The sequence below is a fragment of the Balaenoptera borealis genome (genome assembly GCF_965194805.1).
Source record: "Balaenoptera borealis genome assembly, chromosome: 18".
Taxonomy (NCBI): domain Eukaryota; kingdom Metazoa; phylum Chordata; class Mammalia; order Artiodactyla; family Balaenopteridae; genus Balaenoptera; species Balaenoptera borealis.
This window is the reverse complement of record NC_138877.1, coordinates 8,163,604-8,180,593: the sequence shown is the minus strand read 5'-3', so window position 1 is coordinate 8,180,593 and position 16,990 is coordinate 8,163,604. Positions and strand designations below refer to the sequence as shown.

At 45.6% G+C, this 16,990-nt stretch overlaps 2 long non-coding RNA genes across 3 annotated transcripts in view; one reads left to right on the top strand and one right to left on the bottom strand.

The window, feature by feature from the left end:
- LOC309615511 overlaps positions 1-16,990 on the top strand; it is a 94,199-nt gene that overhangs the window by 51,131 nt on the left and 26,078 nt on the right. The gene's annotated exons all lie outside the window — the stretch shown is intronic.
- On the bottom strand, positions 6,113-15,936 carry LOC309615513. Its single transcript, XR_014236896.1, has 3 exons — positions 8,757-15,936; positions 7,056-7,619; positions 6,113-6,566 (listed from the first exon to the last, which is right to left on the bottom strand). It is a non-coding gene; the product is annotated as an uncharacterized lncRNA (long non-coding RNA).

Sequence of the window (16,990 nt, the reverse complement as noted above, 5' to 3'; positions counted from 1 at the left end):
CAGCACACATTTTAAAATGGAAAATCTTAGCAGGCAAGTGAAATGGAGACAGGGAAGCTATTCCGGAGTTCACCCTGGGAATTCAAGTGGGAGGGGACCACTGCCTGAATGCAGTCAGGCTCCTGAGGCAAAGTCCTTCAATTTAGAAACTTTAAAGTCAGAGCAAAGAGCAAATGCCGTTTGGCAACCAAATCCTATACGATGAATGGATAACGCTGAAATCAAATTTTAAATTGTTAGCCACTAAAATAAAGTTAAAATAGGGAAAGACTGAACAGGAAGAAATAGTCTACAAGAGAAATCTGATGTGTGAAATTTTGATTTTATCCTCATTATAAAAATTTTGGTGCTTTCTGCTAGAGATTTCTGCCAAGAAATGTGATATGTTGAAAAAGAAGAGGAAATGTACTGTAGATTCTGTGACTATAAAAGGCTGTTTTAAAGTGATAGGAATCAGTCAGGGTTCTCCCCGTGACCAAGGTTATAGAATTAGGATCTAAAACTACCAAATCCGGGTGAGAAACAAAACAAAACCAGAACTTCAGTAAAAGCAACATCTGAATCTACCTTAATATAGCTTACATTTCCCCAGGATGTTTGTCTTGTCTTTGGACGTGTCGGATCTCTCCTGTTGGTTAATTCCCTCTACTAAGAGCTATCCCTATTGCAGCAAGGCAGGGAGTAGGGGAGAGGGGATGGGGTGAGCAGGTCCTGTGAGGACGCGGGGGGTGTCTTTCTTGTGACCTCCGAATCCAAAAGAGGGCGCCACGAGATGCCGCCACACGCGTGTGGGGTGCGTCAGTATGTTGGTCCATTGCTCGGGATGCTGAGCGAGCTAGGTGGGAGGAGCCTTCCCACCCAGGTCTCCGTCTCACAGGAAACCTGATGCCTTAAACCTCCACCTCAACACTCAGGGACTTCAACCTCTAGCTGTACCACTCTGTTAATTAGCACATGGAATCTGAGACAGGCTTTTGCGTCCTGAAGCAGGCTCCAAGGACCTCTTCTGCCCTTTTCTTCCAGGTCTTCCGAAATCGTTGGAGATAACAGCTTCTCCCCAGGTCACTTGTGGGCTCTGAACCCTATGAGAATCCCTCATTTCTCCCTGGCTTTGGGGCGTCCAGACTTGGGTTTGAAGCTTAGGTCCATCGCTTATTGGCCAGTTAGGAAACCTCCGTGAACACTGATTTTCTCGCCTTGAAGGGAGGCACAGAGTAAGTTAGCAGTCGATACACATGAGCTATAATCAGGTGCTTAACATTTTTGCCAGTGACTTGAATGGATCTTGATGGTACGTTAGCAAATCAGCAGGCAGTTATCTTCTGTTGGATAGATGGGAACAAACGAGAGAGACTCGTGATCCTCAAAGGCTGTGTTTTTGTCCCAAATCAACTTTCCAAGTACAGAACTGGGGGGACATGTGATTTAATGGCAGCATCTGTGTGATCCTGCGATATAATAAGAAATCTGTATTTGGTCTTTATTCCCCAGTTCCTAGCACAAGAGCTTCTCAAACCCTTGGAATTTCCCGAGTGATAGAGCTGAGAGGAGCATCTTTTGTTACTCGTAATAAGCCCCTTTCAACCAAACCTGAGTTTATGCTATTGAAGTGACTTTTTTAGGGGAGGGGGCTTGAGAGCTTCAGGGTGGGGGTTGGTTACCAGAGGAACCAGCTAAGTGATTAGAGCGCTGGAACTTTCAGCCCCACCTTCTGACCTCCAGGGAGGGGAGAGGGGCTGGAGACTGAGTTAATCACCAAAAGCCAAAGATTCGATCAATCATACTTATGTAATGAAAGTTCCATCAAAACCCCTAAGTGATGGGGTTTAGAGAGCTTCTGGGTTGGTGAACACACTGAGGTCCTGGGAGGGCGATGTGCCCGGAGAGGGCATGGAAGGTCCACCTACCCCCCTCCCCTGTGCACCTCTTCCATTTGACTAGTCATTTGTATCCTTTAGAATGTCCTTTATAATAAACTGGTACTAGCAAGTAAAGTGTTCCCCTGGGTTCTGTGAGCTATTCTAGCAAATCATTGAATCTGAAGAGGGAGCTTGGGGAACCTCCGACTTCATAGCTGGCCGGTCAGGAGTACAGGAGGCCCTGGGACTTGCAATTGGCATCTGAAGAGGGTGCAGTTTTGTAGGACTGAGTCCTTAACCTGTGGGGTCTGTGCTAACTCTGGAGAGTTAGTGTCAGAATTGAATTAAGTCATAGAACACCCAGTTGGTGTCCAGAGAGTTGGAGAATTGGCTGGTGTGGGAAAAAAACCCATACCTCTGGTGTCAGGAGTGTGAACAGTAACAGATCATAACCTGTGAAATAGATTTAGGTGTCTGGTCCACGTGTGCCCCTGTTGGGAGCGGGGCACGACAAGGTAATCTGACGGTCTCAGGGTTCTTTAGTTGCAAGCGATGGAAACAGACTTGGACACTCTTAGTGGAAAAGGCCTTTGCTGGAAAGGTACGGAATAGTTGTGGATGCTGAAGGACCAAGCCTCAGGGAGAAGAGGATCGGGCCGTTAGCAGGAATGAATGGACCGACTTTGTGTCTCCTCCTACCCCATCAGAACTTCTCTGCTGTACTGTTTTCTGCTACATCATTCTCCCCAAGGCTCAAAACCCTATGAACCAGAGTCTGAATGGCTTAAAGTGGGTTCTCTGTGCCCCCTCCCACCCCAGCAGGAGGGGGCAGGGAGAACCCTGACTAGGGTGCCCTCAAAACTTCTCAGAATAAGGGAAGAGTAATTTCCTACTGGGAAGTCAGGGTGCTTTTACCCAAAAAAGTGGAAAGGCATGTTTGACAGGCTGAAGAAGCAAGAAACCTCTGGCATGCCATTTTTAGGCTTCATTGTTTAAAAGAAAAGGACCACAGGAAAACAAGGAAATGATTCCATCTTATCCTTCCCTGGCCAGGATCAGGCCCAGTTCTGGGCAGCACACTTTCAGAGGCCTTTGACTGCTTGGGAGGTGTTCAAAAAGAGTAACCAAGATGGTGAACATCTGGAAAACACGACACCTAAGAAATGGGTAATGACTTGAGGAGACTGAACCCAAAGAAGAGAAGACTGATGGGCACCTGACGGCTGTTCTCAGGTATCTGAAGGTCTGGAATGTAGAAGAAGAATTTTGTATTTAATGGCTCTAAAAGGAAGAAATAAAACCAACAAACAGACTTTAAAGGGGGACAGATTTCAGCTCAATTCAGCATATATAAGAAAGATCTTACCAAAAACAAAATCTACAGCTGGAAATTAAATGAGCTGGTGCAAGGTAGGGAGCTTTCCATCCCTGGGAAGCCTCAGTTCTTTAATTAGCATGCGCAACGAGGACACTCGTCGCATCAGATGACAGCACACCATGTCATGGCCTTGCTGCGGAGGGCCCTGACCAAAGGCTTTCACAGAAACAGCTCTCCCTGTTGGGCCACATCTACTACAGAGCACTTTTCCGTATGTGGAGTTCCAGATGTGCACAATGTGAGTGATGACAGATGGAGAGGACACGAAGGGCCTCCAAACATCCTCTCAAACCACCTGCCCAGGGCCACATGGTACAAGCATACCATGTGCGAGTCCTTAATTCAGAGCATTGCTTCGCACAAGGGCCTCTTTTGGGGTGGGTTGTATTAATGTGCATCCTTCATGTACTTTTCAGTGTGAATCAAGCCCACGTCTTGCTTTATCACTGAACAACATTCAGCAAAAATGCGTGAAGTCTCTTGGGCTATAGCATTTATTAGAAAATTACAGTATCAGAGTGGGAAGGGACTTTGTGATCAATGAGTTTACAACGCTTGAATATATCCAATAGCATTCTCGACAAGTTGATTTGTAACCTGGTCTTGATTTCCTTAAAACACACAATCTCCTAAAGTAATCCACACCACTTTGGGCAGTTTCAGTTGCTAAAATTCTTTCTTACTTTGAGGTAAAATCTACCCACTATGTGGCTATATCTATCAAAGTTTAAAATGCACAAAGCCTTTGACCAGCAATTCCACTTTTAACAATTTATCCTACAGATATAATCCCCATGGGCTCAAAGCCATGTGTCAAAGATATTCACTGCAGCGAAGGGTTGGAAATCATTTATTTATTTATTTATTTAAAAATCTATCTATCTATCTATCTATTTATTTATTTATTTATTTATTTTTGGCTGTGTTGGGTCTTCGTTGCTGCGCGCGGGCTTTCTCTAGTTGTGGTGAGCGGGGGCTACCCTTCGTTGTGGTGCGCAGGCTACTCATTGCGGTGGCTTCTCTTGTTGCGGAGCACGGGCTCTAGGCACACAGGCTCAGTAGTTGTGGCACGCGGGCTCTAGAGCGCAGGCTTCAGTAGTTGTGGCGCATGGGCTTAGTTGCTCCACGTCATGTGGGATCTTCCCGGACCAGGGCTCGAACCCGTGCCCCCTGCATTGGCAGGTGGATTCTTAACCACTGCGCCACCAGGGAAGTCCCTGGAAATCATTTAAATGTTTAACCAGGGGATTGATTACACAAGTTATGGAATGTCTATTCTGCGGAATATCAGGCAGCTGTTAAACAAACTGTTCTCATGTACTGACAGAAAAGTCTTTACATCGATTCTTCTGCTCCTGGTTATGTTGTTTAGTGGGAAAAAGATTGGCTCCATAATACATTTGACATTTATATAATTGAAAAGAAGGATACACATGAGTGTGTGTTTAGGTTTTATCTGGAAAGATACTGGCAACTGTGGTTGCCTCTGAGAAAGGAAACTGTGAGATTGGGTGTCAGGGGTGGAAGGGAGAATTTTATGTGTATATGTTTATGAATATATGTATAGGTAGACATATACATATGTTTTTATATATATATATGTATATATATGTATATATCTATATATCTTTCTTTTTTCTTTTGACATTTTATTTACCCTGCACATGTATCACTTTACTTCTTTAAAAATACGCCTTCAGGCAACAAAAGCAAAGATAGACCAGTGAGACTATATCCAACTTAAAAACTTCAGTGAATCAAAGGAAACAATCAACAGAGTGATAAGGCAACCTACAGAATGGGAGAAAATATTAGCAAATCATGTATCTGATAATAGATTAATATCCAGAATGTGTAAGGAACTTCTAGAAATCAACAAAAACAACCTAATTTTTTTTCTTAATTAATTAATTAATTTATTTATTTTTGGTTGTGTTGGGTCTTCGTTTCTGTGCAAGGGCTTTCTCTAGTTGCAGCAAGAGGGGGTCACTCTTCATCGCGATGCGCAGGCCTCTCACTATCGCGGCCTCTCCCGTTGCGGAGCACAGGCTCCAGACGCGCAGGCTCAGTAGCTGTGGCTCACGGGCCCAGTTGCTCCGCGGCATGTGGGATCTTCCCAGACCAGGGCTCGAACCCGTGTCCCCTGCATTGGCAGGCAGATTCTCAACCACTGCGCCACCAGGGAAGCCCCAACAACCCAATTTTAAAATGGGCAAAGGACTTGAATAGACCATTCTCCAAAGATGATATAAAAATGACCAACAAACACATGAAAGGATGCTCCACATCACTAATCATCAGATAAATGCAAATCGAAGCCACAATGAGGTATCACCTCACACGCATTAGGATGGGCACTATCAAAAGACCAGAAAATAATAAGTGTTGGCGAGGATGTGGAGAAACTGGAACCCTTGTGCACCATTGGTGGGAATGTAAAATGGTGCAGCCATATGGAAAACAGTATGGAATTTCCTTAAAAAAATTAAAAATAGAATTACCATGTAATCCAGAAATTCCACTCCTGGGCATATACCCCAAAGAATTCAAAGCAGGATTTCAAAGAGATAGTTGCACATCCATGTTTACTGCACCGTTATTCACAGTAACTAACAGGTGGAAGCAACGCAAATGCCAGTCGACAGACGAATAGATAAAATGTGGTCTATGCGTACGATGAAATATTATATAGCCTTAGAAAAAGAGGGAAATCCTGTCACATGCCAGAATATGGATGAACTTTAAGCACACTGTACGAAGTGAAATAAATCAGTCACAACAGGACAGATACTGTATGATTCCACTCACATGAAGTATCTAAAATAGTGAAAATCATAGAGACAGAAAGTAGAAAGGTGGTTGCCAAGGGCTTGGGTGAGTGGGAATTAGTGTTTAATGGGCATAGAGTTTCCGTTTTGCAAGATGTTGTACAATGATGTGAATATACTTAACAATACCAAATTGTACACTTTAAAATGGTTAAGATGGTTAGAAAAAAAAAAATCTGACCTCTTAAATCCTAGCACTGGGCCCACTTGATTCCACCTCTCAGAGCTGTACAGAACACTTTCATCTTTTTCCTACAACGCATGCATTTGAAGACTTCTAACCATGGCCCCTTGGACCAGCTGCTCTTCGCCAGGTTAAACAAGCCGCATCTTTACATCATCTCTTCCACTTTTGCCACCTGGTTACCTGGCCCGGCTGGCCCAGAACCTGCAGTGCTGTAGCAGGACCATGGGCATCCTTGACAGGCTGAAGCCCATGCACGGTGGCAGAGGATAGACCCTGTCTGGAGCAGCTAGTGCAAGCAGAGTGATTACGATTTGCTGGAATAGAAGAGAAAACCAGTATCCTTAAATTGGCAATTCTACTTTACACTTTTTTTTTTTTTAACATCTTTATTGGAGTATAATTGCTTTACAATGGTGTGTTAGTTTCTGCTTTATAACAAAGTGAATCAGTTATACATATACATATGTCCCCATATCTCTTCCCTCTTGCATCTCCCTCCCTCCCACCCTCCCTTTCACACCCCTCTAGGTGGTCACAAAGCACCGAGCTGATCTCCCTGTGCTATGCGGCTGTTTCCCACTAGGTATCTATTTTACGTTTGGCAGTGTATATATGTCCATGCCACTCTCTCACTTTGTCCCAGCTTACCCTTCCCCCTCCCCGTATCCTCAAGTCCATTCTCTAGTAGGTCTGCATCTTTATTCCCATCTTGCCCCTAGGTTCTTCTGACCTTTTTTTTTTTTTTTTTAGATTCCATATATATGTGTTAGCATACTGTATTTGTTTTTCTCTTTCTGACTTACTTCACTCTGTCTGACAGTCTCTAGGTCCATCCACCTCACTACAAATAACTCAGTTTCGTTCCTTTTTATGGCTGAGTAATATTCCATTGTATATATGTGCCACATCTTCTTTATCCATTCATCTGTTGATGGACACTTAGGTTGCTTCCGTGTCCTGGCTATTGTAAATAGAGCTGCAGTGAACATTTTGGTACATGACTCTTTTCGAATTATGGTTTTCTCAGGGTATATGCCCAGTAGTGGGATTGCTGGGTTGTATGGTAGTTCTATTTTTAGTTTTTTAAGGAACCTCCATACTGTTCTCCATAGTGGCTCTATCAATTTACATTCCCACCAACAGTGCAAGAGGGTTCCCTTTTCTCCACACCCTCTCCAGCATTTATTGTTTGTAGATTTTTTACTTTACACTTTTTAAGGCATTTTACAAACTGGATTAAATTTACTACTCACCACGACCCTTTGGGGCAGGCATTTCAGGAAGAGAAGGCCTCGGTCAGAGAGATCAGCATTTACATTGGTCTTCTAAGTCCTTAGTGGGTGGGCCCTTTCCACTCTGCAGCCTGCCTTTGATTTTACATTAAAAACAAACCAAAAAACAAATAAGCAAAACAAAAACAAAACCAAAATGATCATTTGCTAAATTGTCCCAAGTCTTATACTTTTGACGAATTGAGGAAGTTTTCTATAGAGGTAGAAGAAACAGTTTGAACTGTTCCCCATATCACCGTGCACGTCCGTGAGGGCCAAAGGCCATTTGTGGGGTGCCCTTGGGTACTCAGCCCTCTCTGAGCCAGGAGAGCTGGGGGCCTTGTCTTTGGCTCTGCTGGCAAGACCTGAGCCTGCCTCCACCCAAGGGTAAGACAGCCGTTAAACCTCCGCTCTGCGGAAAGAGCAGCCCCCTTCCCATGGCTGCACAAGAGGAGCCCAGAGTATCCTTAGGGAAGTCCTCAGATCTGCGACCTGGGCCCTGCACAGGGCTCAAGGGGATCCCTCTCTTTCAGGGGCTGGAGATGGAAAATGCGGCTGAGAGAGGGGGGAAGGTGAAGGGAAAGAGGGCCCCTGGCAGCCAGGATGAAAACGTGTGGTACCCAGAGGCCTCCAGCAAGCCCGGCTGGGCTGTGCACCGCCCCCCCCCAACTTCGCCCCGGGCCCCGGCTGTTTTCCTCCCAGTCGGCACGCGCCCCTGAGGCTGCACATTGGCCTCTACTGACTTTATCTTCCCCTTTTAGGACGCTGTCCCTGGCCATTTTAACCTAATTTAATCAGGATAAACAAGTTAGGGAAGCAGAAGGAAGAGGCACATAGGAAAATTTCCTTGCAGTCTGGAGTATCAGGATCTTCCACGGAATGAGAAGAGGGCGTCTCTTCTTGCACGTAGAAAAAGACATTTTTACTGCAAAAGATACTCCCCGGTGTCCTAAACTGGCAAACGCTGGGCTAGGGAGAAAGGAGGCGGGGAGAGGAAGGTGGAGGGGTTTGTGCAGGAAGTCAGCTTTCTGGCGTCTCACTGATCTAGTTACAGAGGGAGAGATTTAAAATATTTAACACGCCAGCCCGACCAAGCAGAGCCGCCGTCCGCGGTGGGGAGGAGGGGGGGGGGGGCCTCCGCGCCAGCTCCTGGAGGCCCTCTGCTGGGCCGTGTGTTCCCCGCTGGCTGGTGGGGGGGCGGGAGGTGTTGGGGGAGCGGCGGCGGCTGTTTACCAGCCGGTGTGAAGTGTGTGCACACGAACGCGTGGTGCGGCCGCAGCGTCTCACAGCAGCGGAATGTCGGTGTGGGGGGCCCCGCGTCAGAGCCGCCGGCCCCGAGTGCCTGTCCGCCGCCTCGAGCTCCCTGGGTGCTTATTGCAAATCACTCCCAGCATCGGTGGCCTCACCCCGTTCCCTGGCAGAGTCGGGCCTTGCCCGGATGTCCCGGGGAGCAGCTGGGCGCCCCCTGGCCTGTGGGACTCGTGTGCGCGTGGCTGACATTCGAGGAGCCGGCAGCTTTTGCTTTACCAGGAGGCATCTTTCTCTTGTTTCCTCACCCTCTCCTTCCAGGCTGCCGTGCAGCTGGCACATGCTGGTGCCTCATCTCAGCAGGAATCCAGGGTTTTGTCTCTGTAAAGAGGAGGGCCCAGGCTTCCAGAGCCACTGACAGATGTCTGCGGGAAGGGGCCTCCACACCTGCCAAGCCGCCAGCTTCCTTTCTCAGTCTCAAGGGCTCTGGGGAACGGGAGCATTTGGAAAATGTGTCGTACGCCCTGCAGTTTCCACTTTCTCGGAAGACCGGCTATCTCATCTGAGAGTGAAAAATTAGGCAGCCAGAGTTTCCTGAGATGGGAGGCGAGAGGTGGCATGTGAGACAATGTACATGTCACCCAGGAGCCTCCCTTCCTGAGACCAGCCTGGGATGGGGCCCGGGGATGGTTAGGCGCCTTGTCCTGAAAGAGGAGACCATAAAGATGTGTCTTCATTTTCACGATCCGAAAACTTACGATCTGGCGAGGCTTGAAATGGAGCGCTGCGTTTTATTATTCTTATTTCTATACATATTACTTCTCCTTCTAATGTATATAGTTTTAAAATTCACATGTTTATGAGGCTTATAGAAACATCACAGCCCAGTGCCTCCTGCCTCACCCATTCTTACCTCCAGTTAACTGTTCCCCAGAGCCAACGGCTGGCTGTGCTCTTACTGGTACTCCTGGTACTGGCAGCAATCGTTCTAAACAATATGTTTATAAAGCTGCATCTTTACTTTCATAATTTTAGAAATGTTCTACTGACTTACTGCTGTGGAAGATGAGTGTTCAGCTTTCCTCCCTCTCCTAGACACAGGTGTTCATACTTCTCCCTCACTTTCCCATAGAGTTCTCTTCCCATCTTAGATGCCATCCGTTATAAGATGTACCATTATTTATGAGTCGCTACAAAAGTAGGAACGTGCTCCCAGTTAAACTTAGAAACAATACTTTCTTATCACATTGACTAGGAGGTGCAGTCTGACTTCCAAGATGTTAAAATGTGAGAAGTATGTGCATGTTAGAATACTATAAATTATGGGACGGCACAATTTTTGATTAAATCACTCTCAGTATTTGCATTATTTTGACTGTCTACGTCGTGCACTATAATTACATTTCGGTTCTTGTGCATCTCCCTGCGCCCCCCACCCCGAGTTAATAACTGCCTTATCTATTTAACTGTGTAGTTTTTTGGGTGTTTATGAGTAATTCATCCCCAGACGCTCCTCAGCGTGGTGAACACATTAGTAATCTCTCAGTTGTGTTTCCCTCCCTGTGGGGATGTCTTGCTGGAGCTGTCTTCCTGCTCCAAGCTCGGGGCTGCTCCCCCCTTGGCCCACGGCAGTTACCAGCTCAGAGCTTCCCTTTAGCATCACCCTGGGAATCCTCTTTCCTTCTCTCCTACGTTGGATCCTCTGTCTCCTGGGGCTTTTCTCTTCTTCCTTAGGTAATTCTTTGTTTTGTTGAAGCCCATCCTTCAGTAGATTCCTGAGAAAGGGTTCATGGCAGGTCAATGTCTGGGGACCTTGTAAGTGTCTTTATTCGACTGTTGCACTTGATAGCTTGTCTGGATATAGAATTTGACTTTGCAATTAATTTTTCTTCATGTTAGAGGCTTCCCGCCAATGTCTGGTGATTTAGTGCTCACAGTAAGGGGATGCGTGCCTGGGCGAAGTTTATGAGCCAGTGGGCTCTGGGTTGGTGGTCCTGCAGCAACCTGGATGTTTCACGGGGGGACCCTGCTAGGCCAGTCTCTGGAAGTGTTTTCTCTTGGACTTGCCAGCTTCCCTAGAGATGAATCATCTGATCTGCCTTGGGGTATAAGCCTCACTGCCAGCATTCTGGGAGCCAAGAGGGGGGAAGAGACTGCAGGGTGTTATAATCCAAAATGCAGACTGTCACTTAATCCTGTTTCAGCAGCAGGTCACATGCCAGCTCCCAGTTGTGCCCGCTGCCCAGATGATCTCCGATTCAACCTTTTCTCCCAGGGCTGGGCAGGGGCATGGCCTGGCTGTGCAGGGCTGTGGGAAGAAATAGGGAGTCTCCTCGTTCCTTGCACAAATTTTCAACACATTTGTTTTCAGCGCACCTGCACCTATATTCTGCACAAAGGGAACCAATTTCTGTTTCTTTCTAAGGTTCTGTGGAAGCTGGCTTGCTTCTTCCAGGCTTGCCTCCCTATGGGCTTGGGTTTTGGCTGTATCTTCTCTGCTAAATTAATTAACTCTCATTCATCTGCTTGTCTAGTTTCCAGAATATTGTTGACATTTTTTTGTCTCCTGTGGTCTCCATTCCTGTTCTCTCTTTGTCCTTATGGGGCTAGACAAAGTGTGTTGGTAAATGTTTGACAAGTGGCTCCTGGGGGGAGGGGGAGCCCTGATTTGTAGCAGTCCAGTTTCTGCGGTGTAAATGCTCCTACTGTGGCTATTTCAGGCAACCAAGAGGGTATCACTGAACAGGCAGATGGGAAGAAATACAGAGAAGCACATCATTATATAATATTTCCACCATACAGATACAATAGACATAAACACTAGCTATAAATAACCTCAAGAGAATATATAATCGCAAAATTACTATGAAGGGATAAGTTTTGAGAAATTATTAGCTTTGTTTTCAATGTAATTTTTAAAATTGTAAGCTTATATAATTTAGCTTCAAAAATAACTGTATTTAACAACTGGTTCAAAAAATTCCTAAAAATTTAACAATCAGTTCTCACAAGTCAGTATCAGCTGGCCCCAGCATACCACTGGGTTAATGCCTTTTTAACAGTTTAACTGTCATTTCAGTACATTATGGAAAAACTGTTTTTCAAATAAAAACACTAATTCAAAAAGATACATGCACCCCAGTGTTCATAGAAGCACTATTTACAATAGCCAAGACATGGAAGCAACCAAAGGCCGATCAACAGATGATTGGATTAAGAAGATGTGGTACGTATACAGAATGGAATATTACTCAACCACAAAAAAGAATGAAATAATACCAACTGCAGCAACATGGATGGACCTAGAGAATATTATGCTCAGTGAAATAAGTCAGAGAGAGACAAATACTATATGATATCACTTATATGTGGAATCTAAAAAATAATACAAGTGAATGTATATGCAAAACAGAAACAGACTCACAGATACAGAAAACAAACTAGTGGTTACCAAAGGGGAGAGAGAAGGGAGGATGGTCAAATTAGGGGAATGAGATTAACAAACTACTATATGTAAACTATGTAAGCAACATGGATATACTGTATAGCACAGGGAGTTACACCTATTATCTTGTAATAACCTGTAATGGAATATAATCTGCAAAAATACTGAATCACAGTGCTGTACACCTGAAACTAATGCAATATTGTAAATCAACTATACTTTAATTAAATAAACTGTTTTTCAATTTGCTGCTCTATAGCATACAATTATCTTTCCTCATATATTGGGGCTTTCCCCCCAGTTTTATTGAGATATAATTGACATATAATTCATATGATGTTAACACAATGGTAATTCATCCAAAATTCACATTATCTAACTATAAATCTCCAGCTGTGGTGAGGGAAGGATGACACCTCAGTGGAATGGATGATGTTTGACTTGAGAGTAAATAGAGGAGTGACAATGAGGAGAGGGTAGGTAATCAGTACAGGTGGCACTCAGGGGAAAGGGCTGTCAACGAGATCGGGCAGGAGGTCCTGCTAGGACAAGGCAGTAACTGGGCCAAACTTTCTGTTTTGATTTAATCTCCGTTTTTAAAAAGACCGTTTAGTGTATGTGTGTTTCTTAGCAGATCTCTGAAGTAGTGCCAACCAACTTCTCACTCCAGACACACCTGACCGTGTCATAGCATCGAGTGACTGCACAGAGGGTTTCATTAGCTAAGCTCAAAGCATTTTACCCAAAGTGCCTCATTAAGTCTCACCACACCCCAGTGTGGGAGTTGAAGGGGAATATCATTATCCCCATTTTACAGAAGGAAGAAACAGAGGCCGAAAAGCAAATCAACAATAGCTGAGACTGGCTCGTCAGCCTGCAAATCCAGTATGCTATCATTTCATGATAACAGGATCTTAGGCACTAATTTATGTTTTCTGCCTCTATAAGTAAGGGTGCAAGTGTTGTTCTCTGAAATATCAAAAAGCTCTTTTAAGTCTAAATTGTATGATTCTGGTTTTGACCTCTGTTGACCCTCTCACACCTTCCTACATGCATGATTTTATAGTATTTTATGTATATTATTCAACGTAACTCCAGTCTGGCTCTAGGAATAGGGGCGGGTTGGCCAGAGCAGAAGACTGTGCCATTTGGGTAACAAGTAGAAGAGCAGATACTGTGGTTTGGTCTCCATACTGCGCAGAGCACAGAGCATTAACAACTGCCCAAATAGACAGTAGACTGTTTGAGCATTTACTGTGTGCCACATATGGAATTTAGTGCTTTACATGTGTTATCTCATTTAAATTAATTTAATCTTCACAATAACAACTTGTGGTTGGTGTTAATATTATCCCTACTTTACACACGAGGAAAGTGAAGCTTACAGAGTTTAAGGAAACACAGCCAGCTTCTTGGCTACAGTGATTGGTGTAGAGATGGACCTGTCACCCAACAGAGTCTCAACTCAGGGTATACTGAGCTGGACCCAGAAGAAGAACCCTTCCTTCCCTGGTCAAAGGGTCATTTGACTGGGAACCCAGTGAGGTGGGCTCCCATATCCACTGCTGTGTGAAGAAAGGTCTCTGTAGGAGGAGAGAATGAAATCCACACACAAAAAAGCAGAGACAAAACGGGGAGAAAGAATTCCTACGGAATTAAAATCCTTGCCTCTGAGTCCCTGCCTCCCTTATCTAAGCTAGTGTGAGTTCAGTTTGTCACTTGGCCCCTGCGAGAGCCTGACCAACACAAGTGTTTAAGCCCCTGCTATCCCCTTGCTAGACATTACCATATTTACCCCTTTGGACTTAGCCCAATCTCTGTCAAGTCTGCAAGCAGGTAAACTTTCCTCACAGTACAGCCCTCCTTCTACTTCTAGACACATTCTGCGTCTCATCCATAAGATTCTTCTCTGTCTCTTGTTACTTGGCTCAAGACTCCTAATGCAAATACGCTATATTGTGATAATGTGGTCAGCTTAAGAGTCCATATGCATGACTTTGTCTTCTGACCTCAAGAGGCAAGAGAAAAGCCATGGTACTAACAATACAAAGATACGATGGCCCATTGGCCAGAATTTCACAGGCCAGCCTCTTTTTTGATAGGGTGAATGTTGGGGGAATGTAACAGAGTAGTCAACTTTTCATTCTGCCAGATAGATTCAGAAGGCTGAAATTTATCCTTCTCCAACTCTTCATTCATTCATACATTTATTAACAAGTCTAGTAAATACGCTGCTGTAAGCCCTGAGGGTATAAAGCAACCTTACAGTCAAGTCACTAGATGACTATAAAGGTCACACTAACTCTTCTTCCTAAAATTCCATTCTTCACTTCACTTGATACCTCTGGTTACCTTCCAAAATTCAGGGCAGAGTATAAGCAGATTGTCAGTCATTCTTGTTGACAATAATTTAAAAAACGGGTTGGAAGCCAGGAAGGGAAAAGGAGGTGAAGAGGAAGCCCTGGCAGTAGAGACTGATGTAGTGCAGCCTTGGGCCAGGTGTGGGGAGCAGTGCAGACAAAGGGCACAGCCTGCCCTACAGGGGTGCCAGCCCAGGAGCTAAGGGAAGTGGGAGGCCTCTGTGCTCTGGCTTTGGCATGAAGTAGGTAAGGGTGATGTTGAGGCTTTATAACCCTGATGTTGAGCCTTGAGGGAATGTAATCATTCTCACCTTCATGTAACTGAATAGTAAACTACATTTGGCCAAAGTTGTGCCGTTAGGATTATAACCAAAGCAAGGCTCAGAGCAAATCAGTGAGAGAGGCACTCACATTGCACAAAGGACCAGACACAGAAAAAGCCTTCTTGGTGTACGTAGTATCTGCATCCAACGAACCAATATAAATTTGTAAGAATCTCCTTAAAATTGCTGGCAAGGGAATCTGAAAAAGATTCTAGTAAGCAAAGCGTAGTGAAATGGAAATTAATTGTACAGCACCCATTACTTTTAATTTAATATGCCCTTGATAAGCGCTTTGCATACTATATTGTCTAGTGTTTTATTTCAATGAAAGTAAAACTTACCTATTAGAATTTTGTAGATTTTTATTTTATTTTATCTTATCTCATCTTGTTTTATTTTATTTTATTTTATGTTTTGGCCATGCCACGCAGCTTGTGGGATCTTAGTTCCCCAGCCAGGGATCGAACCCGGGACCACTGCAGTGAAAGTGCCGAGTCTTAACCACTGGACCACCAGGAAATTCCCTGTAGATTCATTTTTAGCCATGGTCCCCCAACTTTACTTCTTCTAGGTGGCTTTTAGTTTCTGAGCCCCCGGTTCTCTGGCGGAGGGGGTTTCAGTGATGTAGCACTTGGGTTGGGGAGTGTGGTAGGCAGCCTCCAAGAAGACCCTTCCTGACGTTCACGCTCCTGCCTGGTCCCTCCCACACTATATCAGAGTTGGTCTGTGTGACCAATAGGATACAGAAGTGACTGGAGTTTACTTCCAAGATTAGGTTTTGTTTTGTTTTGTTTTTTTTATTAATTTATTTTTGGCTGTGTTGGGTCTTCGTTTCTGTGCGAGGGCTTTCTCTAGTTGTGGCAAGCGGGGGCCACTCTTCATCGCGGTGCGCGGGCCTCTCACTATCGCGGCCTCTCTTGTTGCGGAGCACAGGCTCCAGACGCGCAGGCTCAGTAGCTGTGGCTCACAGGCCCAGTTGCTCCGCGGCATGTGGGATCTTCCCAGACCAGGGCTCGAACCCGTGTGCCCTGTATTAGCAGGCAGACTCTCAACCACTGCGCCACCAGGGAAGGGAAGCCCCCAAGATTAGGTTTTAAAACACACTGCAGCTTCCATGTCAAGTGCTTTCTCTCTCACTCTCTCTTGAATCCCTCGTTCAGGAAGCCCGCCGTCATGTCACGAGGACACACCGTGTACGGAGAGGCGCATGAGGCAAGGAAATGAGACTGCTAGCTAAGAGCCAGTGAGGAACTGAGGTCCCCAACTGTTACCGACCAGGGTTCTTGGCCTTCCCCAGTCAATAGAAATTGATCAGAGGCCAGACAAGAAATTCAGGCAAGGCTTTATCGGGGCCCCTGCTGCAGCAGCGGGGAGGGAGAACAAACAACAGGTTTCCTTGCTTGCTCGCTCCCCAAGGGGACGGCGAGCTGGTTCCTTACATGGGGTGAGGGTAGGGGCGGGTCCAGGGATCGGGCCAGAGGGCTGGCTTAGGTGGTCTGCCCACCCTTTTGGTGGTGGTGTGTGCAGGGCGCGCGCGCAGTACCCTCCTTTTGCTCCTGGCTCCTCAGAAGTGGCAGTTGGATTTTTGGTCTCTTTGTATCTTGTTGTCCATAACTTGCCCTAACTGCCTTGCACGCAGTTAGTTTTAGTCTCTTATAGTTTCTTTGTGTTTTGTTGCTCAAGGAGACCCTTGTCCGGGTGCAAGTATTGCAGCACTGCAGCAAAGGGCCCCAGGTCCCAGGTCCCAGCCTGTCTCATGACAACTGCGTGGTGCCCTGCGGCGTGGCTCCTCCAGCCCCAGTCGAGCCTCACGATGACCGCAGTCCTGGCTTGACTACAGTCTCATGAGGGGCCTGAGTCAGAGCCACTCTGTGAGCTCACTCCCAGATTCCTGACTCTCAGAAACTGTGAGAGATCATACACGTCTGTTGTTTTAAGTTCCTGAGCCTGGGGGTGATTCATTATGCAACAATAGAAAATTCATACAGGGAGGGGAGACAGTATTTATTCCTGCTGCCCTTATTTCCTCAAGGAGTCCCTCCTTACTTCTGCAGGGAGAGATGTCCAGGCCCCTGATTGTAGGGGTCGAGG